At 44.5% G+C, this 25749-nt stretch overlaps 1 pseudogene; it reads right to left on the bottom strand.

Annotated features, from left to right (window-relative positions):
* Window positions 1–23504: 23504 nt before the first annotated feature.
* Window positions 23505–23976, bottom strand: LOC114889984 (annotated as a pseudogene).
* Window positions 23977–25749: the final 1773 nt, after the last annotated feature.

Here is a 25749-nt window from a genome sequence, read left to right on the forward strand (position 1 = left end):
AGTGGCAGAATACACTTTCTTCTCAAGTGCACATGGAACATTCTCCAGGATAGATCACATCTTGGGTCACAAATCAAGCCTTGGAAAATTTAAGAAAATTGAAATCATATCAAGCATCTTTTCTAACCACAACGCTATGAGATTGGAAATCAATTACAGGAAAAAAACTGTAAAAAACACAAATACATGGAGGCTAAACAGTGTGCTACTAAATAACCAAGAGCTCACTGAAGAAATCAAAGAAGAAATAAAAAAGTACATAGAAACAAATGACAATGAAAACATGATAACCTCAAACCTATGGGACATAGCAAAAGCAGTTCTAAGAGGGAAGTTCATAGCAATTCAATCTCACCTCAAGAAACAAGAAAAATCTCAAATAAACAGTCTAACCGTACACTTAAAACAACTAGAGAAAGAAAAACAAAGAAAACCCGAAGTCAGCAGAAGGAAAGAAATCATAAAGATCAGAGCAGAAATAAATGAAATAGAAACAAAGAAAACAGTAGCAAAGATCAATAAAACTAAAAGCTGGTTCTTTGGGAAGATAAACAAAATTGATAAACCCTTAGCCAGACTCATCAAGAAAAAAAGGGAGAGGACGCAAATCAATAAAATTGGAAATAAAAAAGGAGAAATCACAACTGACACTGCAGAAATACAAAGGATTATAAGAGACTACTAAAACCAGCTCTATGCCAATAAAATGGACAACCACGAAGAAATGAACAAATTCTTGGAAAGGTACAATTTTCCAAGACTGAACCAGGAAGAATTAGAAAATATAAACAGACCTATCACAAGTAATGAAATTGAAACCATAATTAAAAATCTTCCAACAAACAAAAGTCCAGGACTAGATGGCTTCACAGGTGAATTTTCTTAAATATTTAGAGAAGAGCTAACACCGATCCTTCTCAAACTCTTCCAAAAAATTGCAGAGGGAGAAACACTCCCAAATTCATTCTACGAAGCCACCATCACCCTGATACTGAAACCAGAAAAAGATATCACAAAAAAAGAAAATTATAGACCAATATCACTGATGAACATAGATGCAAAAATCCTGAACAAAATACTAGCAAACAGAATCCAACAGCACATTAAAAGGATCATACACCATGATCAAGTGGGATTTATCCCAGGGATGCAAGGATTCTTCAGTATACGCAAATCAATCAATGTGATACACCACATTAACTAAGGAATAAAAACCATATGATCACCGCAATAGATGCAGAAAAAGCTTTTGACAAAATTCAACACCTATTTATGATAAAAACTCACCAGAAAATTGGCAGAGAGGGAACCTCCCTCAACGTAATAAAGACCATATATGACAAACCCACAGCAAGCATCATATTCAATGGTGAAAAACTGAAAGCATTTCCACTAGGATCAGGAACAAGACAAGGATCTCCACTCTTGCCACTCTTATTCAACATAGTTTTGGAAGTCCTAGCCATGGCAATCAGAGAAAAAAAAGAAATAAAAGGAATACAAATTGGAAAAGAAGAAGTAAAATTGTCACTATTTGCCAATGACATGATACTATACATAGAAAATCCTAAAGATGCCACCAGAAGGCTACTAGAAGTAATCAATGAATTTGGTAAGGTTGCAGGATACAAAATTAATGCACAGAAATCTCTGACATTCCTATACACCAACAACGAAAAATCAGAAAGAGAAATTAAGGAAACACTCCCATTTACCATTGCAACAAAAAGAAGAAAATACTTCAGAATAAACCTTCCTAAGGAGGCAAAAGACTTGTACTCAGAAAACTATAAAACACTGATGAAAGAAATCAAAGATGACATAAACAGATGGAGAAATATACCATGTTCTTGGATTGGAAGAATTAATATTGTGAAAATGACTATACCGCCCAAGGCAATCTACAGATTCAGTGCAATCCCTATCAAACTACCAATGGAATTCTTCACAGAATTAGAACAAAAAATCTTACAATTCGTATGAAAACACAAAAGACCCTGAATAGCCAAAGCGATCTTGAGAAAGAAAAATGGAGTTGGAGGAATCAGGGTCCCTGACTTCAAACTATACCACAAAGCTACAGTAATCAAGACAGTATGGTACTGGCACAAAAACAGATATATAGGTCAATGGTACAGGATAGAATGACCAGAGATAAACCTACACACATATGGGCACCTAATTTATGACAAAGGAGGCAAGAACATACAATGGAGAAATGACGGCCTCTTCAATGAGTGGTGCTTTGGAAACTGGACAGCTACATGTAAAAGACTGAAATTAGAACACTCCCTAACACCATACACAAAAATAAACTCCAAATGGATTAAAGACTTAACTGTAAGACCAGACACTATAAAACTTTTAGAGGAAAACATAGGAAAAACACTCTTTGACATAAACCACAGCAAGATCTTTTTTGACCCACCTCCTAGAGTGACAGAAATAAAAACTAAAATAAACAAATGGGACTTAAAAGCTTTTGCACAGCAAAAGAAACCATAAACAAGACAAAAAGACAACCCTCAGAATGGGAGAAAATATTTGCAAATGAAACAGCAGACAAAGGATTAATCTCCAAAATACACAAACAGCTCATGGAGCTCAATATCAAAAAAACAAACAGTGAGTTAACCTACCAAGGAAGACAAACAGATGGCCAAGAGGCACATGAAAAGATGCTCCACCATCACTAATTATTAGAGAAATGCAAATGAAAACTACAAAGAGGTATCACCTCAGGCCGGTCAGAATGGCCATTATCAAAAGAGCTAGAAACAACAAATGCTGGAAAGGGTGTGGTAAAAAGGGAACCCTCCTACACTGTTGGTGGGAATGTAAATTGATATAACCACTATGGAAAACAGTATGGAGTTTCCTTAAAAAACTAAAAATAGAACTACCATATGACCCTGCAATCCCACTACTGGGCATATAGCCGGAGAAAACCATAATTCAAAAAGAGTCATGCACCGCAATGTTCATTGCAGCACTATTTACAATAGCCAGGACGTGGAAGCAACCTAAATGTCCATCAACAGATGAATGGATAAAGAAGATGTGGCACATATATACAATGGAATATTACTCAGCCATAAAAAGAAACGAAATTGAGTTATTTGTAGTGAGGTGGCTGGACCTAGAGTCTGTCATACAGAGTGAAGTAAGTCAGAAAAGGAAAAACAAATACCGTATGCTAACACATATATACGGAATCTAAAAAAAAAAAAACCAAAATGGTACTGATGAACCTAGTTGCAGGGCAGGAATAAAGAGGTAGATATAGAGAAAGGACTTGATGACATGGGGTGGGAGGGTGAAGCTGGGGCGAAGTGAGAGTAGCACTGACGTATATACACTACCGGATGTAAAATAGTTGGCTGGTGGGAAGCAGCTGCATAGCACAGGGAGATCGGCTCGGTGCTTTGCGATGACCTAGAGGGGTGGGATAGGGAGGCTGGGAGGGAGGCTCAAGAGGGAGGGGATATGGGGACACGTGTATGCATGTGGCTGATTCGCTTTGTTGTGCAACGGAAACTAACACAGTATTGTGAAGAAATTATACTCCAATAAAGATGTATTAAAAAACATTAATACAAATAATCTAGATAAATTTGAGTTTTAAATCTTAGTGACTAAAAAAATCATGGAAGTTACGTACTTTTTTAAAAAACTTTTTTATTGGAGTATAGCCGGTTAACAATGTTGTGATAGCTTCAGGTGCGCGGCACAGTGACTCAGCCATACACATGCGTGTATCCATTCTCCCCCAGGCTCCCCTCCCATCCAGGCTGCCACATAACATTGAGCAGAGTTCCCTGTGCTATACAGCAGGTCCTTGTTGGTTATCCTTTTTAAATATAACAGCGTGTACATGTTCCTAGACCTCATTTGGACCTTGCTTTTATTTTAAAACTTTTATTATGGGAAGTTACCAACACATGCAAAAGTGAGAGGGTTGTATAATGCAGGCCAGTTTAACAATATGGCTCATCCTGATCTGGCTCCGTTGTCTCCTGCTTTCCCACTCACTGGATGATTTTAAAGCAAATCATAGGCACTGTAACATTTTGTCTGTACATTCTTCATTTGGTCATTCAGTATGGAGCTTGTTTCCTATTTTTTAACGTCACGATATTTTACATCAGTGAAACGTGTGCTTTATGAAAATTTAAAATAATGAAATGTTATGTAACCATTAAAATGATATTTTTGACATGGGAAATTATCCTTCATAGTTTAAGATAATTAAAATCCCAATGGAATGAATGTTCCATTCTGTAACACACACAGAATCAGAAAGGGTGTGTATCGGGTCGCAGTTTCTTCTTCTTTTTGCTCATTTTTCCTCTGTTTTTTCCAATAAACATGCATCATTTTTGTAACAGAAAGAAAAGAGCCCGAGGGTTTAAAGTCATTCATAAAGACAGTGTGATAGGGGCTTCCCTGGTGGTGCAGTGGTTGAGAGTCCGCTTGCCGGTGCAGGGGACATGGGTTCGTGCCCCCGTCTGGGAGGATCCCACGTGCCGCGGAGCGACTGGGCCCGTGAGCCATGGCCGCTGAGCCTGCGCGTCCAGAGCCTGTGCTCCGCAATGGGAGAGGCCACAACAGTGAGAGGCCCGAGTACGGCAAAAAAAAAAAAAAAAAAAAAAAAAGACAGTGTGATAGGTTGGAAAAGGGATGTTGAATTCTAGTAGTTAGGTTGTGGGATGATGTGCCAAAGAAGACGAAATGGCCACTGGTGTGTGTGTGTGTGTGTGTGTGTGTGTTGGGAGGGAGTGGTCTCCTTAATCAAACTCAGTGGTAACAGGAGTAAAAGTGATTAAGATTTTTCAATTTAACACATGTTTTATGAAGCACCCGCTTTGGACCAGGCATTGTGCTACTTGTTGGGATTACAACTATGAAACTAGAAAGGGAGCAAACACATTAGACTCTTATTACTCCAAGCATGGTCCAGTGATCAGCATCACCTGGGAGCTTGTTAGAAATTCAGATTCTCAGGCCCCGCCCCAGACTTAATGAATCAGAATCTGTTTGTAATAAACTCGGTGGGGGGGGGGGATTCAGATACACATTAAAAGTCTAAGAAGTTCTGGGCTAGAGCAGGACATCCTTGACTCCTGGGACTGTGTCTCATTGGTTTCTGCCTTCAGCCTCACTCAGAGCCTCTTCAGAGGAGGGAATGGTGGAGAGAGAGGTCAGGGGTATAAACTGGCACTTGAAGTGGGTTCCTGATGGGCCCATGTTGACTAGGTGAATGGATGATCGTCCTTACACACTGTTCCCACTCCCGCCCCACAGCCTTTCTGACTCACCACTGCCAAGGAAGCATCTTCAGACACCTTGGCCAGGCATTCGAGGCCCAGGACAGAATAGGCCTATTCTACCGGTCTCTTTCTTCTTGAACTTCCATCCATCTTCTCAACACTGTGCTTTGTCCCCACCATCAGCAACTCAAAACATTGGTTCACATCTTCCATGTTCTTTAAAGCTCAGATGCCATGCCACCTCCTTCAGGAAGCCTTCCAGGGTTACATAACCAGCAGGATCTCTTCCTTCTCCATACTTTGGCAGGGCCTACCGTTGATGCCATTCGCTGGTCCCTCATGCATGTGCTGCTGCATATAACCTTAAGCTCCCACAGCCTCAGTCTCCTCACCTGTAAGATGGAAATCACAATTTCTTCCTTACAGGGAGTCTTGAGGATAAGTTGAGAAGTGGATATCCAGCACTTAAGATGATGTCTGTCCTAGTATATTCTAAGAACTGTTCTAAGCTTATTAATATCAGAAAACCATTGAACTTCATGATAATTCTATGAGGTAAGTACTGTTATTCTCATTTTACAGATGAGGAGACAGAGACACAGAGCGATTGATGGACTTGCCCAAGGTCACCACAGCAAGTGAAGGGGAAAACAGAGGTAAGCACAGGTGTCTAGGTGTCTACCTAATTCGGATGTACGTACTCTGGTTTTTATGTGTGTATGATAAGAACACAACATGAGATCTACTCTCAAAGTTTGAAGTGTATAATATGTTACTGTTAACTATGGGCACAATGTCGTATGGCAGAGCTCTAGAAGTTATTTGTCTTGCTTAACTGAAGCCTTATACCTGTTGAATGGCAACTCCCCATTTCCCTCTCCCCCAGCCTCTGGAAACCACCATTCTGCTCTCTGCTTCTCTGAGTTTGACTATTTTAGATGCCTTGTATAAGTGGAATTATACAGTATTTGTCTTTCTGTGGCTTGCTTATTGTGTTCATTTTGTCTCACATGGCAGGATTTCCTTATTTTTCAAGGCCGAATAATATTCCTTTGTATGCATTTAGAAATTGGAACCCTTGTGGTTGGGAATGTAAAATGGTGCAGCTGCTATGAAAAATAGTATGGAGGTTCTTCAAAAAATTAAAAATAGAACTACATATGATCCAGCAAGTCCACTCCTGGGTATTTGTCCCAAAGAATGGAAATCAGGATCTCAAAGATATATCTGTGCTCCTAAGTGTTCATTACAGCATTATTCACAATAGTCAAGATGTAGAAACAATCTAAGTGTCCATCAACGGATGAATGGATGAACACACTCTTAAATGCCTGCTTTTGGTGGTCACTCAGCAACGGGGCAGCAAAGATGGTTATTTCTGTCCCTCTGTCCCTGCCTCCCATTGCCTAGCCCTGATATAGTTGCATAAATTGGTGCATGTTGGTTACATGCTTTTCCTCTCAGCAAGCTCGTCTTTAGCAGCTGTGGTTTGGCTGGAAAAGGCGCCCTCTCCATCCTCACTGGCCCACTCAGACGTCTTGGGACAAAGACACATCCAGGTGTTCTTGTGAGGAGTTGTGGCCTTCATCATGGTGTTTTCCAGCAGCAGACAGATGGTCCCAGTATCTCACTGCCCACCCATTGCATTAGTGGTTCTTCCTGGTCCTCAGACCTGGCTAGATGATGGAAATCAGGAAAGAGCCCTGGATGTGGAGTTAGGAGACCTAGGTTAGAGCTCCTTGGTTTAGATGTTGCGTGCCTGTCATTTAAGCCTGTCTGAGCCTCATTACCTTATCTGTAAGATGGGGAGCACAACATCAACGTCACAGGGCTGTTCTGAGAGTTGAATGGGAGCATGGAGAGAAGGACCCTTCACGCTACCGGTGTTCAAAGCGAAACCCAGTAGAAGGTGAGGACATTGAGTGCAGAATCCACAGGCAGCTTTGGGATTTTGGGGGCACACTTTTTGGCCACACCCCGCGGCATGTGGAATCTTAGTGCCCTGACCAGGGATCGAACCTGTGCCCCCTGCACTGGAAGTGTGGAGTCTTAACCACTGAACCACCAGGGAAGTCCCCACAGGCAGTTATTAAAGGTAGCTTTGTGTGTTCCTTCTTTTGCTTGAAATTAGATCCCAAATAGAGTTCTAATGACTAGTCTCCATAATTAATTTAAATAACTACATACTATATCCTTGAGCTGATGTATCTCAATGACCATTTCTATTAGAAAACAATATATTGAACATCCTTTATCTTTTTTTTTTTTTTTTAGTTGTAACTTAGGATAAATTCCTAGGAGCGTGATTATGGGGGTGGGGTGGGGGGGGATGTTATGCTCGCTATTCTGATTCTTTGAGTGTGTTTTCTCATTGCTCTCTTATAAATCTTACCATAACTTCACTAGCATTGTTTTTTTTTTTTTCTGCGGTACGCGGGCCTCTCACTGTTGTGGCCTCTCCCGTTGCGGAGCACAGGCTCCGGATGAGCAGGCTCAGCGGCCATGGCTCACGGGCCCAGCCGCTCCGCGGCATGTGGGATCTTTCCGGACTGGGACACGAACCTGTGTCCCCTGCATCGGCAGGCAGACTCTCAACCACTGCGCCACCAGGGAAGCCCAGCATTTTAACAAAAAACACAGAGCAGGTATCACCAAGTCAGCTGAATACCTTTCCCATACTCATAATATTGCACTTATCACATCGAATGGTAAACGATTTAGTGTTCAGTCTTTCTCCTGGCCCCCACCCAGATGTGAGCCCCAGGAAGTCAGCCTATGCTTATCTTAAACAGCTGGAACATTGTAGGTTTACAATCATTGTTTGTTGAGATCATCTCTTTCGTCGTGCTGAACACCGTGGTCACCTTACAGTGTGTTGAAATAAAACTTAAAATTAGCTTTGCCCTGGGATGGTGAGTGTTGGATTGGAACCAAGGCTCTGTTGGACTCTGAAGTTCTAGGGAATGGAATCTCAGGTTTATCAAAGCCGAGCTGCATTCCTAGGAGGAGGGGTGGGCGAAGCCTCCCAGCCTGATGTTTTGCAGAGGAAATTTGGGTCCATAACCCAGTAAACCGATTACAGATAAGATAGTTCCCATCAAAGGCTGATGCAGGCTGGGAGGGGGTCGGCAATACACATACCACGTGATTTAATCAAATGCAGTCCCTGGTCTAAAGAGACAATGGCTGAAAATACAACCTGGATATTATTGCAAAGAGGGGGGCTGTCTGTAGATGAGGGTTTTTAGAAACTTATTTTAAGCTGAAAACCAGATGGAGATACGGGCTTCGTTGAGGAGGAGGCTGTGTGTAAAGAGTGCTTGTGCCGTGGTTTCTGGAGGGACGACGGAGGAGCTTGGGAGACTGGTGGGAGGATGAGGGATGCCAGTCTGAGCTCTGTTGGACGGACGGTACTTTGAAATAACAAAGAAGAGATGCTAGGTATTTTGCAGGAAAAGAAAAAAAAATAAAGCTAGGGAAGGCTGGCTGCCAGGTACCAGGAAGCGCGAGGGGAGAGGGTGATGAGGGAAGGAGGGCACTTGTGGGGCATCTCCTGCTGGCTTGGGGAGTGGGGCACAGCCCTCTGCTTGAGACATCACCTCTGAGGTCACACTGAGGGGTGTGCAGAGGGGACAGGCAGCCTGCGGGAGGCCCTATCCATCTGCCTCAGCCATTCACCCTCCACCCTGGCCTTCTAAGCCCTGGACTCTTTGTATACCAGCTGGGCTTTTGCCAAAACTCTCTTCAGTGGTTGCTTCACCTCCTTCTCTCTTTCCAACCCTTCATCTTTCTAGCTGCTGCCCCGAGTGAGTGACCTTTCAAAGAAATTCATCATTTTTCCACTGAAACACATCACATCCTTCCCCATCCTTCCCCACCACGAAGTCTCTTGGGTGTGGCATTCCAGGCCTCCCACAGCTATTCCACAGGGACCTTTCTTTTTCTCATCTCAGCCAAGTCACCCCACCCCAGGTTTCCTCCCCTTCACGCTCCTGTGAGGGTTTCCTTTTCTCGGACCTATATGCTTTTGTATAAGTGATTCTATCATCCTGGAATTCTCTCCCCCGCTTGTCTACGTAGAAAATTCCCACTCATCCTTCAAGGCCCGGTTCAAACGCCCCCTGACTTACAGACGCTTCTTTGTTCCCATTTTAACACGAACAGAAATAGTTACGTTAAAGGAATGAAGATCTCACTACCCAATGGGATAAAAGGTGGAGAGCAAAAGGCATAGGAAAGAAGGACACGGACACAGAGTGGCTCTTCTGTGCTTGGCAATTCACAGAGCTGGTCATATTTTGACATTTCTAAGACACTTAAGAACTCGAGGAAACTGTGGGCCCAGGTGGTGCAGTGACTCACTTGAGGTCACCCAGCTGGCACGGAGCAGAGCTGGGACTGGAATCCACATCTTCCAGACTCCAAGGCCCGTGGACATTAGGTAGTATTCTCAGCAGCCCTGAAAGTATGGCCTGGAGGCCCTGCTTGTCCCCCCAGTGAGGATGGCAGTGGGGAAAAGAAGTGTAGACCTAGGCTCCAGACTTTGACACTCACCTGGTCCTTTCAGCCTCAGTCTCCTCATCTGGAAAATGGGCATTTGGGCAAAAGGACACTTAAGGTTTTTTCTTCCCACATCTGTAGTTGCTGATCAGGTTGGTAAGATGAGATTAAAAATGGCCTAAACTGAGGGCAGGGGCTGGAGGTCTGGCCCTAACTCTTTTAACTCCCTTCCTGTGTGACTTTCTGAACTCCTATTTGCCCATCTTACAGCAGGGCACTTGGGTGAGATGTCCTCCAGGGCACCTTCTATGTCAAATATATGGTGCTTTAAGGCAAACCAGAGGCCCCAGAAATCTGTGATCTAACCCACCTGGTTTCTTGTAGTCTAATACAAGCTGAGTTGGGATGCTCAGTTATTTCCTTCCTCACAGTTAAATTCTTCAACTCTGGAAGGTAGGCGGATAGCTTAGGGTGGAAGCACACACTCTACCATGGGGATTAGAAGGCTTTGGTTTCTGTCCTGATTCTACTGCAGTCTGTGTGAACATGGGTTAACTACTTGCCCTCTCTGAGCCTTCGGAGTTCCTTTTCCGGTGAAGAGGAAGTAGATAGTCTGGATGGGCGTTTTCAGCAAAACCATTATTGGGTTTTGAATGGCATGTAGAGATTCTTCCACAGCACAGCCAAACACAAATAAAGAAGAGGGACCCAGGGGGGTCTGGACTCCAGAAGTCATTTGGGATCTACCCAAACATGGTTCTGTCACAGCATCTGAGGGAGATCTTCTCCTCAGACTTAGCGAAGGCTTTGACATGATACGTTGAGGGTGCCTGAGTCCACATGGGCGTGAGAACTGGATACCAACTTGGATACAAAGAACCCCTTCCTCCTCACCAAGGATTTCAAAAGACCATAAATATGCAGCGGGGGTAGAGAGAGAAGCGACCACTCAGACAACATTCCTCTTCTTTCAAGTTCTACAGATTCCCTTCTTTACGCCCAACACAGTTCTTGTCACACTCACTTTTTCCGCAAATATTTATTAAGCACCTACTCTGTATCCCGAGCACTCTTTTAGGTTGCGGGACTGCAGTAGAGAACAGAACAGACCGAGATCCTTGCCCTGTGGAGCTTACTTACTGCTGGGGCAGACAGAAGATAAGCCAATAGACGGATCTAGAAGGTGGCGGGTGGTGATAAGTGCTGTGGAGGACAGTCTATCAGGAAGGGGCAGCAGAGGTGCCTGCAGAAGCTCTTCTGAGGGGTGGCCAGGCAGGTGAGGTGAGGAGAATGAAGTGAGAGAGTGAACCGGGCAGGTATCTGGGAGGAACATCTGTCTGCCTCTGCTTCTGAGCTGCTGGTCTTTATGTCTCAAGTGTTCAAGAAGATTTTAGGTTTGGAGGCTGCATCTTTTGTGTCTCTCCAATATCCTCTCTAATAGCCAAATGCAACATGGTGGCTCTCTTGTATCCCTCTCCAGTTTGATCCCTCAGTTTCTGTTTCTTTGAGGACTGTGGTCTGCCTGAGAGATAGGTATTCTCACTTTGCCTGAGGCAGTGGCCATGTCTCGTTCGCGGTCTGGGCTGAAGCAGATTCTCCTTTGGACACCGTGACACGCTCTGAGAGACACCATTTTACTTCCCCCAGAAACGGTGCTGCAGAACTTGATGCCTGATCCCTTCATGCCCAATGTCATGAGGGTTTCAAAGTGAACCTTGCAGAATTAACTCATTAACGATCATTAAATATTTGGGGTGAGTCAGTGCCTGACAGAATGGCTGGGGCGGAATGACTGAAGCAGGAGACTTCGGCACATGAACGAGGACTCTTCTCATCTGCACACCTGGTTGCCGGGAGGGGGGACACCCCACGTCATGACAGAAATGCTCATCAGGAGAGATAGCAATCCAAGTGCCAGGTATTTGGCTCTCGTGTTTGTCAGTGATTCATGAAGCGATTATCAACATTCAAAACCACTTCATGAATCAACCAGGAGCTGCAAAAAGATTTAACCATAATGAGCTCATTTCCCTAGAAATAGGACCCAACCCACTGGTGGGTCAAATAGTTGCTGTGGCTTAGACTTCACAGCCTCCCTTCCTGCCCCCTCCTCATTTCTGACAGGCTCATTTCAGGCCTCATTACGCTTTGTCGCTTTGCGCTCTAACCAAGAGCTGTCACATCCAGGAACCTCACAGATGGTGGATTCAGGGTCCTTCTTTGTTCGGCTGGGAAGTGGGCATCTCTTGAGTCTGTTATGAGCTGAATTGTGTCGCCTCTCATACACAGTCCATGAGTTGAAGTCCTAAACCTAGTACGTCAGAATGTGACAGTGTTTGTATGGGTTGGCCAAAAAGTGCCTTCGGTTGTAAAGTAAAAATAAAAGACACATTTTTCATTTTCACCAAGAACTTTATTGAACAGCGTATTCACCCTTTTGTTCCACTACCTTGTGCCATTTTTCAGGCACCTTCATGATTCCATCTTCCCAAAACTTTTAATCTTTTTGAGCAAAGAACTGTTCTCGGTGCCTTTTACAGTCTTCCATGGAATTGAATTTTTTTCCATTAAGAGAATTTTGTAAAGACTAAAATAAATGGAAATCCAAAGGTGCAATGTCTGGTGAATATGACGGATGAATCAGAACTTCCCAGCCAAGCTGTAACCGTTTTTGCCTGGTCATCAAAGAAACATTCAGTCTTGCCTTATCCTGATGGAAGATGATGCGTTCTCTGTTGACTAATTCTGGACGCTTTTCTTCGAGTGCTGCTTTCAGTCGGTCTAACTGGGAGCAGTACTTGGAATTAATCGTTTGGTTTTCCAGAAGGAGCTTATAATAGAGGACTCCCTTCAATCCCACCATATACACAACATCACCTTCTTTGGGTGAAGACCGGCTTCTGGTGTGGTTGGTGGTGGTTCATTTTGCTTGCCCCATGGTCTCTTCCGTTCCACATTGTTGTACAGTGTCCACTTTTCATCACCCGTCACAATTTGTTTTAAAAACGGAACATTTTCATTACGTGTAAGTAGAGAATCACATGCGGAAATACGGTCAAGAAAGTTTTTTTTGCTTAACTTTTGTGGAACCCAAACATCAAAGCAATTCACATAACCAAGCTGGTGCAAATGATTTTCAGCTCTTGATTTGGATATTCTGAGTGTGTCGGCTATTATCCCACATGGTATAACGTTGATTGTTCTCAGTGAATGTCTCGATTTGATCGATATCAACTTCAACTGGTCTACCTGACTGTGGAGCGTCGCCCAGCGAGAAATCTCCAGCATGAAACTTCACAAACCACTTCTGACACGTTCCATCAGTCACAGCACCTTCTCCCTACACTGCACAAATCTTTTTTTGTGTGTTTCAGGTGTTTTTTTACCTTTCTTGAAATAATAAAGCATAATATGCCGAAAAAGTTGCTTTTTTTCTTTCGTCTTCAATATTAGAATGGCTACACAGGGGACTTCCCTGGTGACGCAGTGATTAAGAATCCACCTGCCAACGCAGGAGACACAGTTTCAAGCCCTGGTCCAGGAAGATCCCACATGCCGTGGAGCAACTAAGCCCGTGTGCCACAACTACTGAGCCTGAGCTCTAGAGCCTGTAAGCCACAACTACTGAGCCTGTGTGCCACAACTACTGAAGCCCGTGCGCCTAGAGCCTGTGCTCTGCAACAAGAGAAGCCACCGCAATGAGAAGCCCATGCGCCGCAACTAGAGAAAGCCCTTGTGCAGCAACAGAGACCCAATGCAGCCAAAAATAAATAAATAAAATTTTAAAAAAGCTTTTAAAAAATGGCTACACAAATTTCAACAATTTTGATAAGTCTTTTAAAAAATGCACGCTGATATGACAGCTGTCACATACAATCTAACAAAATTGTTTTGAATGAAGTTAAAGACAATTAAGTGTCACTAGAGGCATCTTATGGAAAAAACCGAAAGAATCTTTTGGCCAGCCCAATAGATAAGGCCTTTAAAGAGGGGATTAAGGTAAAACATATGGGTGGGCCCTAATCCAATAGGACTGGTGTCTTTATCAGAAGGGGAGATTAGGCCATAGACACACCCAGAGGAAAGACCATATGAAGACACTGGGAGAAGATGGCCATCCTCAAGCGAAAGAGAGAGGTCTCAGAAGAATTCGACTCTACCAATACTTTACTTTCAGATTTCTAGCCTCCAGAGGCAGCCCTAGCTTACTAATACAGGGATCTTGAGTGCATATGTCTCCTGGGAAGCTTTGGGGCACCCAAACTTTATTGACAGGGTTACATTGGCAAGGCACCTTCTCTAGAGGCTATTTAATTCTTTCTCAGAGGCTCATTACCTTTCTCCCCACAGCCTTGGAATTGGCTGTCCTTTGATGCTGATACCTGCCAGAAGGGAGCCCATTTGGACACCTCAGACTGCTGGGGGCTTTCTTACTACTGGGCCGGTTTCCCCATTGTCTTAGCTTGGTTCTTCCTAAAAGCAGATCCTAAGGCAGAGATGGGTACATGAGGTTTATCTGTGATGTGATCCCAAAATGCACTGTGAGCGAGTGGGGAGGCTAGACAGGGAAGAGAGCAAAGCTAATAATTGGGTTCATTCTCACTGGGGCCCCTCTGGAGAGTGTGTGGAACACACCTAGGATTGTCTCACCAAGGGGCAAGGGAACTGAGGCGTTTATCCACCAGCTCTTACCCCTCATTGGCTGAGGGTCTCATTTGTAACTCCCCTGCACTCGGGCTTATTTTGTACGCGGGCCAAGCATGCTCCTGCAGCCAGCAGAAACCTTCAGGCAGAGAGATGCAGGGAGATGTTGCCGTGTGTAGGAATGTTGGCAGTGACCCCTAGGGTGGGCCAAGGGGCCCTGGAGCAGCGCCCGCAAGGCCCGTTGCACCAAGCCCTTTCCTCTCCAGACCTCCCCTTCTGTGGGCTCCAGCATGTTCTGCCCTCGCCCACCCAAATGCAAAGTGCTCTCTCTGGTTGAGCTTTCACCTCCTTTCCAAGAGGCATTTGCTCCGTTAATACCCAGCATCCATTTCAGAGGCGTCACTTCAATAGAGCCACTTCTCTTCCTTCGGACTCACCACTCACCCAGATGAAAGGCAGAGTCTCGCAGAAACCACAATGAAAGGATTCCTCGGCCAGCTTTCCTTTCTGTTGAAAGGACGGCTCCATCTCCCAGATCTCTGCATCCCATTGCTTCAGAGAATCCCGGGTGAGCTGGCGGCACAGCAGCGGGGTGGAGAAGTATTTCTGGAGCAATCGCTATCGTTTCTCAAATGGCCCCGTTTGGAAATGGCACCTTTCTGGGTTCTCTTCTGCTGGCCCCTTTAAAGGAGATTGTACTATAAATTCAAGAAGACTGTGCTCTCAGAATGGTTCTGTAAGTGTTCTGACATAGCCTCTAGACTTCCAGGGTCGAGGGCTGGGGGAGGTGTCCCAGATGTCATTTGTGGAGGCCTGGAGGGTGTGACAAGAGGAGCGTGGAGGGAACGGGGTGGCGGGGGAGTTTGATGACCAGCCACTCTTGGATGACCAGGCAGATGCTGGGCACCTTTCATGGAGCTGGAGAAGTCAGGGAGAGGGGCTGGCTCTGGGGCAAGGACGAGGAGCCCAGCTTTGACCTGCTGAGTGTGGGGTGTCAGGGAGAGGCAGGCCAGATGGATGGGGTCCAGCACAGCTGCCCATCTTCCTTGTGCCCTGCCTGCCAGCCCTGCCTGAATTTCCTTTCTTTGTATCACGGCATCACCTCCTTCAGATCCTGGCATCATCTCCAACTTCTTGCCTCGCCCTGATGATTCTCTATCTGGTTCCCAGTGAGGCTGGAGGACACTGTGGAAGGAGCATCCAGTCTGGAATCAGGCAAAGCTGCACCCAAAGCTCCGCGCTATCGCTCCAGAGTTCTGGAGTCTGGAGCAGCCGTGGGCCTCCAGTTTCCTCTTCTATCCAGGGTCTCTGCTCCGTAGTCACCTCCACGGAAGGTGTTAGCCCCTGGCATCCTAGCTAACACAGGAGCCGTCCCATCATACTCTAACCCTCACCTTGCTTATTCTTCTCCGAGGCTGTTACCGCCACCTGACATTTAAATGTTTGTGTTTACTTGTCTATCGTGTGTATGTGTCTCACCAGGGTGTAGGCCCTGTGATGACAGAAACACCTGTAAATATTGTAAAACACTGTTAGCTGCTGTCCCACTCAGTGTACGAAGCTGCCTGGCACATAGTAGGTTCCCCGTCAGTTTTTATTGAATGAGTGAGTGAAATAAATAAACCTCTCAAGATTGTAGATGGGAAGAGGCCAAGTGTGTGCCCTCAAATACAGAAGACAACTTTGGGGATCAAGGATCCATTTTACCATGAAAAAATAAGACGGATCCCCTTCTAGCTCTTGTTTGGAACAGAAAAGGCCTACACGAAGCACACACCGAGCGTTCATTTGATCAGCTGGACTTACTGCACCAGCGTGTCGAAGGTAATATTTCATTGGATTTCACCCCATATTTGAAAGCAAAACAATTCGCATTTGAAAATCTCATTACTAGCATCTTCCCTCCAAATCCATTAACGGCGTGAGTGTTTCTGGCAACCGAGATCACCTCGGATTATAGTATGAAATGCAACTCTGGGGAAAACTGTATATTTCAAGATGTTCGTACCATTCAGTTGTCAAATATTCGCACGGTTATGATTCTCAAAGAAAGCATACAATGTAGGGAAATTGGTAATAAAATAAAAGCTCCGGGATGTATTGAGAGAAGGCGGCCAAAGGATTCCTCCCTGACACAGCTAATCCCAGGGACGGGAAATTAAAAACCACGCCAGAATATCAATGCCTCACACAGAGGATGGCTTGCTTTTCTTCAGTGAGATTCCAAGTCTCAGCCCGCATGGAAATCAAGGACATCTTCACTGGACCTTCAGGTCTCCTGCAGCCACCCTTTCCCCATCCCACAGACAAGAGATTCCTCTCCTCCTACTTAGACTCACTGCGTCAGCTAAATCTGGTTGTTCACTAATCCCCAAATCCACATGGCCATCCCTGTCTTGGTGAAGTTGGATGACATCATTAGATGACATCATTGGACGATGCCATTAGGGCTGGAGAGGTTCTGTAAGATTGAAAATGAAAAACAAAAAATGAAGGTCGGGGTTCTGTAGTCAAAGGAATTGGGAACCACAGCATATGTTATCTTCCTCTCGGGGCTTCCAATTCACCCAGGCATGTTCAAGGCTCTGAGATGTCCCATGGTCAAGAGACTTGTTTACATTTATTTAACTTAGCGTTGTCCCAAATGAGCTGGCTCTGTAGGCTTGAATTTGACTGTATGAAATAGTCAAATTCTATGGAAAACTAGGGTACAAATTGAAATCCCCTGTACCTCCAACAGATGAGGCAACAAACAACAGGGAAGCTATCAAAGTGCCTGATCACTTGGCTGGTCAGTGGCAGAGCCAGGAAGGACTGGACACCAGGGACCATGACACCCAGTTAAGGGCTTCTCTACTGCTCTCCCTTAATTCGCTTCAATTCAGTAAAATTCCACGAATATTTCTTGAGCACCTGTCATTGCCAGGTACTGTCCTGGGTGCTGGAATACACAAAACACATGAGACCGGGCCATACAGAATCCAACTTTGCCCCCACAGAGTTAAGAGTCTAATTTGGAGCTTCTCATCATTTTCTTCCCATCTTCTCTCCCTCTTCTCTCTCTCCTCCTCCCCTTCCTCCTCTCAGATCATGCTTCACTCTGAACAAGATAAATTGCCCTCAGACTCCACTTAAGTTACATCACTGCCTGGGTGAGGACCTTGATTGATTCCTTTTTCTTCTCTCAGAACAGGTTTGGCCTGTGGGACCCTGAGCTCCGTGACAGCAGGGCCTGTGCTGGTCTCTCTCACTCTGCTGGGCAGAACCCCTGGCTCATAGTAGGTGCTCAGTTCATACCTGTCCCGTGGCTGACGGCTGAGTGTTTGTCAGTCCTGCAAGACATCCTCGGACCTTACATTCTTAGCTTCGCCGCTCGGCCTGAAACCCTGTGTCCGTGGAGGGTAGTAGGTCCCGATGTGCTCTCCACACAGCACCACATTCCTTTCCTTGTGATTTTCCTTGAACAAGTCCTCCAGCAAGTGGAAGCCAACATTCAGTCCCTCCCATGTTGATTCGAATCTATATCCAGCTCAGTTGCTCACCTCTTCTAGAAAGACTTCACTGAATCCCTTCCTTCCTTCCACCCTCCTTCCTTTCCGATTCTTCATCAGGCATTGTGCTAGGCCCTATGAAAAGAAATAGGGATCATGAGTAACCCCTGTCTTCGAGGATCTCATGGTCCAGTGGAGAAGACAGACAAGTGATTAATCATAATGCGGAATAATTTTGCCGTGACACAGGCACTCACAAGCTGCCAGAGGTCTACAAATGGAGAGTCAACTCGTGTGGAGTCAGGAAAGGCCTGTAGAAAAAGCGGATGTACTAGCTGATCCTTGAAGTAAAATCCGGAGTAAGACAGCAGGAAACTTGCTGGGGTTGGTGGGGAGGAAGGGAGTATCAGACGTAAGAGCTGCAAACCAGGGATATCACATCTAAATTTCCCAGTGAAGGCTGGGGACCTAATTATCTCTACACGTTAGTTGGGGTCATACCTCAAATTGAGCCCCAGTTTTGTGATTTCCTCTTCTTAGACAAGTTACTTAGTTTTAGTTCCTCATTTATGAAATCAGACTATTCTTAGCACAGAGACTGATACATAGTAGGTGCTCAATAAATGTATGTTGAACAAATGCATGAATATTTCCCTAGCAGTTTTTATTGTTGAAAGTATTTAAAGTGATGAAGTTGCTTGTCATGTGTTAGTTGTTTCTCTCTCTATTTTTCTTCCCTGAGGGATATAGAGAGAGGACAGGACATTGTCTAAGGCTTGAGAGGAGCTGTTTCCTCCCAAGAAGATTCCCTAACTTCCATTAGCTCCTCTTTCTCGCCCCCAACTTCAGCTTTGAACTTTCTATTTAAATATAGATTATAAGCTAAATGGAGCCTCCTCCACCCCTAAATTTTTCTGAGTAAAATGTACTCCATGCAGCCGTGCAAGTGTTGGCAATGACCCCTTTAAAAATTTCCAGGTGATCAGATTTTACTAAATCTGACTTTTTCTTGCTTCATTCTCCTGACTTCTTGCCCTGCATTAGACAAAATCTTTGGGGCTTCCCTGGTGGCTCAGTGGTTAAGAATCCGCCTGCCAATGCAGGGGACACGGGTCCAGGAAGATCCCACATGCCACGGAGCAACTAAGCCCATGCGCCACAACTACTGAGCCCGTGAGCCACAACTACTGAAGCTCGTGTGCCTAGAGCCCGTGCTCTGCAACAAGAGAAGCCACCGCAATGAGAAGCTTGCGCACTGCAACGAAGAGGGGCCCCCTCTCACCGCAACTAGAGAAAGCCCGCGCGCAGCAGCAAGGACCCAATGCAGCCAAAGATAAATAAATAAATCAATTTATTAAAAAAAAAATCTTTCTGTGTCTCGATCCCCTGTCAGTGGCTGGCTACTCCCCCCCCCTACACCGCCCCCCACTCTCATTTTCTCCCATAATGAGTTGTTCCAATGTGCTCTGCTACCCCTGAAGTAGAACCATATTTTAGGGATTCCCTTTGTTTCTGCAGAAACTGGGAGGGCACGGGTGGCAGAGGACAGCTGGCATTTTCAAGTAGATAGCTGTGCCAATCACTGCGTTTGGTGTCTCATTTTCTGTGTCCCATTTAATCCTTACAGTGACCGTGGTTGTGGGAATTCAAAGTTCAGGCTTCACCCTGACCAGTTAAATCAGAAACTCAGGGTGGGGTCTAGACATTGGTATTTTTGAGAAGTGCTCCAGGCCATCCTAATATGCAGGCAAAGTTTTAAATTACTGCCTTACACCAGGCTGCCTGTCAGAAAGTGTCTTTCGGAGACTTTTAGGAGCCATCAATATAAATGATGACGAGGATGAAAGTGTACTTGGAGTGAGGCCATTGGTTGTGGTCATAACTTTTTTCTCAGGCAAGAGCAAGTAGGTTCTTCAGGGAATAATCTAGTCAATCAAAAATACTCTTTGAGCCTTTTGCCCAAACATAAGGGAACCTGGAGTGCTAACAGTGGTAATACCCGGGGGACATTTCACAAAGTAACACAGGAAGGAAGTCTAGCATGAATAGCTTTCCCATATAACCAGGGAGAGTTTTCATGTAGCACACAGCCTAAGAGTTGTGTTCAAGGTACCAAAACCTTAAGATCTGCACTTAAGATCCACCACTGCAGAGGATCACAGTTCAATCCAGGAAGATACTGTGTGCATTTTGAAGATGCCCCACTAAAAAGTTTAGCAATTTCCTTCATTGAGATGAACAGACAGATCTACTTACAGGAAGTAATTGGTCTATAGTCTGTTCCTTTGTATGTGAGACATGGACAATTTTGATATTGTTTCAGATTAATTTCCGTGAGCTACATGAACCTGAGGGTTCCACTAATTCTTTGGTGGGGGGAATTGGTACTAGAAATGTACAGCAGTGATGTTGGCTATTAGTTGTAGTTTGTCTGATGCATAGTTGCTAACATAAATCAGATACTAAACTCTTTTAATGCTTTCCATATTGTGGATTCAGTCATTTCCTGTCATTATGTTATTAGTAAACGAATCCCTCCAGGTTTGTAAAGATGGATATTTGACTAGTAAGCTTAGCTGAATATGTGTCCAAGTTCTCTAACCCTCAATGGGAAAACTAGGCAAGCAGTGCCATTTCACAGAATATAGGAGAAATATATTCTTTTGGGGAGAGCACCTCAAATAAGTGTACCCCAGTCTTGCACCCTTTAGGGTGGAAGAACTGGTGCGTTAAAGTCCACGATCAAATCACAGTACAATTAACTATAGACATACAAATACAAAAGTGGAGATACAAATGGATCCCAGAAAAATGTAAAAAAAAAATCCTGTATTTCTCCTTGGAATCATTTCAACTACACAATGCAGTGATTAAGAGCACAGACACCGAAGCTAGGCTTCTAGGGTTTAAATCCCAGCTCTGCCACTTACTACCTGTGTGACCTTGGGCAAGTCGCTTAACTTCTCTGTGCCCCATATTCCTCTTCCTTGAAATGGAAATGACAGTAGTACCGACAATCAGAAGGTTGCTGTGAGGGTTAAATCTGTTAATATTTCTAACTCATGTAGAACAGTGCCTGGCACATAATCAATGCTATATATGTGTTTGTTAAATATAAACAGATGAACTCCCAGCAGCATTTCTCAAATTTCAATGTGCACATGAATCACATGGGGATTTTGTAGTAATGCAGACTCTGTAGGTCTGGGGTGTGGCCCGAGATCCTGTATTTCTAACAAGCTCCCAGGTAACGCTGATGCTCCTGGCTCCTGGCCATACTTTGGGTAGTGCGGGGTCTACGTGCTTCAGCTTGATGGGGGAGGGAGGGATTCAGGTGTGAGTTACCCACTCTATTTAACTTGCTCCCCAACAGCTGTGGGTGGTTGAAGGTGAACTCTTGGAGTCAACCTCTTGCAGTTGCTACAAGAGGTTAAGCCCTTTAATGCTCACGCTTGTTACTCTAGGACCCGACCACTTTTAATCACCCGTGACATTCAGTCATCTGGCTTCACTTTGAATGAGAGAATGGTGAGGGGTGGAGAGTCAAATCCCACTAATGGAGTATCTTAGAAACCAGCCAATGTCTCCCCTTGTGAATATGGGCCTCTCCATGGTAAGTTTCTTGGGAGTTACTATGCAAAAATGGTCTGTCTCATCTCTGATTTGAGCCACCTTAGCAACTGCTCGTTTTGTGATCCTGCTTTGATAATTTCCAGGCCCATGGAAGAGACATGGGGGAGAGATGAGACCACCCCTCACAGCACTGAGAAAAATGGTTCACTCCCTACAATCAAATTAACATTCTGGTTGTTTTTTGAATGCATGTTCTACAGTTAGCTTAAATTTGCCATCCACCAATTAAGTTGATGTAAGTTTATTTCATTGCCTCTTGATACACTGCCATATTTAAAGCATCTGAAAATGGTTTCAGGAAAACTAGAGCCCAAAGCACAGAAAAGGCCCAATTTGTTGAGCTAAAGAACTCAGGGTGAATCAGATAACGATCTGTGCTGTGGTCGTGTTTATTGCGTCCTGTTACAGCTGCCAGCTCAGCATTCAGGGGCTCTCCTGTCTATCCTTGGCCACCTGGGCCTCAGGTGGGTGACTGTGCCTACTTGGTAGGTGGTAAAGACGGACTGTGGCCTTATGACTTGACTGACCAACTGTACATGTTTAAGAAAGTGTTGCAAACTTACTAGAAAATTAACATATTTTTCAAAGTAAGCATGCCTAGAAAAGGGAAGGAGAAATTACTTAAAGCAATCATAGATAACATTGAAAAATGAATCATTAGCAAAACCCACATTTTTATAGAAAACAAATATTTCACCATGATTTGGTACCTTTCATTGATGCCCACCCATTATTAATCACTGCTTAACTGCACCCTGATATTTTCTCAGGCTCTTGTATGTGCTTTTTTCCCCCATATCTTCTTCTTTAAAAAATGTCAGTCCCTTATTTGTTTAATTGACATATAATTAATAGGCAGTGAAATGCACAGATCTTAAGATTACAGTTTAATGAGTTTTTGCAAATGCGTGTTGCCACGTAACCCACATCTCTGTCAAGACACAGAACATTTCCATCACCCCCAAAACATTCTACCTGCTCCCGGTCCATCCTTCCCCCACCCACTTCCTCCTGGCTCTCAGGAAAACATTGCTCTGATTTCTTTCAACAGAGATTAATTTTGCCTGTTCTAGAACTCCATATAAATCAAATTGTGCAGGATGTATTCTTTTGTAGCTGGCTTTTTTCAGCATCATGTCTTTGAGGCTCATTTGTGTCGTGCATGTATCAGTAATTCCTTCCTCTTTATTGGTGGGTAACTTCTGTTGTATGATTATAACTCCATTTTTTATCCCCTCACTTGTTCAACAAGGACATTTGGGTCATTTCTAGTTTTTGGCTATTACGAACAAAGCTGATATGGATATTCTTATTCAGCTCTTATTGTGCACATTTTCATTTCTCTTGAGTAAATACAGGCAGACTTCATTTTGTTGCACTCAGCTCTATTGTGCTTCGCAGGCACTGGGTTTTCTACAAATAGTAGGTCTGTGGCAGCCCTGCAGCAAGCAAGTCTATTGGTGCCATTTTCCCAACAGCATCTCCTCTCTTCATGTCTCTGTGTCACATTTTCGAAATTATTGAAACATTTTAAGCTTTTTCATTATTATACTTGCTATTGCGCTCTGTGATCAGTGATCTTTGATGTTACTGTTGCAAAAAGATTATGACTCACTGAAGGCTCAGATGATCATTAGCATTTTTTAGCAATAAAGTATTTTAAAACTAAGGTATGTACATTGTACTTTTAGACATAGTGGTATTGCATACTTAATAGACTACAGTATAGTATAAACGTAACTTTATTTGGCTACTGCAAAAAACTTTATTGTTTACGTTTGGTCTACCGCTTGGGAGAGGGCTCCAGAGTGGTTGAAAAGCTGCCTAGTGGCTGCGGAGAAAGACTTCAGGCAGAAGCCTTCACCAGGGGGACGCCAGAGGGGCCCCTCAAAGGCTGCTGGGCTCTGGAGGCTCCTGCTCTTGCTTGAGGGTGAGCCTTTGGGAAGTGATACTGGCGCAGCCCAGCCTAGGGACCAGGCAGCCTGCGGAGGTCGGTCATGTGGTCGCCCATCTTCTTGATGAGTTTCACCTGCTCATCCCGGAAGCGGCTCTCCCGGAAGTCACGGAGCTGGTGATCTGCCCGGGCAGAACCCAGGGCACGCAGATCCAAAAGGGCCTGGTTCAGGTTCTCCAGGACCATGGCGGCTTCCATAGCGTCCTGGGTTTTGCCCCACTCATCTTGGGACGGCTTTTGCAGCCCTGGAAGAGGGCACGACTGCTGCGCTGGGTTTGATCTTCAAGAGACGCTCAGAGCACTCCAGCTTCTCCTCGGCCTGTTCGCGGACGAAGGTGGCCCACGCCTCCAGAGCCACAGTGACGCGTTCGAAATAGAAGCCCAGAGAGAGGTAGGTGCGGGAGGCCCGCAGATGCACATAGACCAGGTAGTGGATGGCAGCCTCCACCTGGGTGAAATAATTCTGATGAATCTGGGAGCTCATGGTTGACGGGCAGTTAGGAGCTAAGCTCAAAAAATGGTGTTGGCTGGTCCCGGAGGCTGAGGATAGCTGTAGAGGTTGGTTCTGAAGGTGACTACTGGAAAAAAGGTTGGAGGGTGGTCGGAAGTTGGAGGAGGGGGGTGTCCCTGGGCCTCTTCTGTCCAAACATTGTTGAAGCAAGAGACGGATCCGCGGACCACTGAGTGCACTGCCTTACCTGCGCCGGGAAACCAAAAATTTGTATGACTCGCTTTACTGAGATACGGGCTTTATTGTGGTGGTCTGGAACTGGCCCCGCAATATCTCTGAGGTACGCCTGTGGGTAGAAGTGGAATTTCTGGGTCCTAGGGCAGGTGAATGCTTAACGTTATGGGGAACTGCTAGACGGATTTCCGAAGTGGCCATTTTTCCTTCCTGATGTTACTGTACCAGAGTCCTGTAGCTCCACATCCTTCTCGGAATTTGATGTTGCCAGTTTTGAAATGTCAGCCATTATGGTGGGTGCATAATTGTATATCATCTTTGTTTTAATTTGCATTTCCTTGATGACTAATGCTGTTGAGCCTTTTCTCCATGTGCTTATCGTACACTCATGTGTATTTTTATTTATTTATTTGTTTGTTTGTTTGTCTGCCGTACGCGGGCCTCTCACTGCTGTGGCCTCTCCCGTTGCGGAGCACAGGCTCCGGACGCGCAGGCTCAGTGGCCACGGCTCACGGGCCCAGCCACTTCACGGCATGTGGGATCTTCCCGGACCGGGACACGAACCCATGTTCCCTGCATCGGCAGGCGGACCCCCAACCACTGCGCCACCAGGGAAGCCCTCATGTGTATTTTTATAACATAGATTTTTTTTTTTTTTTGGCCACGTGGCGTGGGGGATCAAACCCGTGCCCCCTGCATTGGGAGCACAGTGTCTTAACTACTAGACCACCAGGGAAGTCCCTCATGTGTATTCTTTAGTGAACTGCCTGTTCTAGACTTTTTACTCATTTCAAAAGTTGGGTTGTCTTTTTATGATTGAGGTTTGAGAAGTTCTTTGTATATTTTAGATCCAGAGGCTTGTCAGATATATGTTTTGTGAATATATTTGTGAATTTTCACTTGATCTGTGCCTAGCGTAATAATGTCTTTTCATAAATTTTTAAAAGTTTGAGAAAATCTAGTGTATCGGATTTTCCTCTTATGATGAATGCTTTTTCATTCCTGTCTGAGAAATCCATATCTACTTCAGAGTTGCAAAGATATTCTCATTTGGTTTCTTTTGGCAGTTTTATTGTTCTAAGCTTTTATACTGATATGTATGATCCACGTTGAATTAACTTTTGTGTATGGTGTAAGGCAAGAGTTACAGTTAATTTTTACCCCTTATAGATTTACCCCAAGCTGTTTGTTCCAGTACTATTTATTGAAAAAAACCTGTGTTTTCCCTCATTGAATTGCTTAGGTTCCTTGACCCCCAAATCAGTTGGTTATATAAGTATGGATCTTTCTGGACTCTGTTCCACTGATATATGTGTCTTTCATTACCAACACCACAGTGTCTTGATTACCATGGCTTCATAATAAGTCTTGAAATCTGTGAGTGTAAGTCCTTATCTTACTCTTTTTCAAGATTGTTTAGCTTTTCTAGGCTCTCAAGATGTTTTTAAAATCATCCATTTCTAAAAATAAAAGTTAAGATTTTGTAAAATTAAGGTTTAAATACATTGAAATGCACAGGTCTTACAAACATATATACCCGTGTAAGCCACGCTTTTATCAGGACATTTCGAT

Source organism: Monodon monoceros, unplaced genomic scaffold, assembly GCF_005190385.1.
Source record: "Monodon monoceros isolate NGI ecotype Baffin Bay Population unplaced genomic scaffold, NGI_Narwhal_1 Super_Scaffold_10, whole genome shotgun sequence".
Taxonomy (NCBI): Eukaryota; Metazoa; Chordata; class Mammalia; order Artiodactyla; family Monodontidae; genus Monodon; species Monodon monoceros.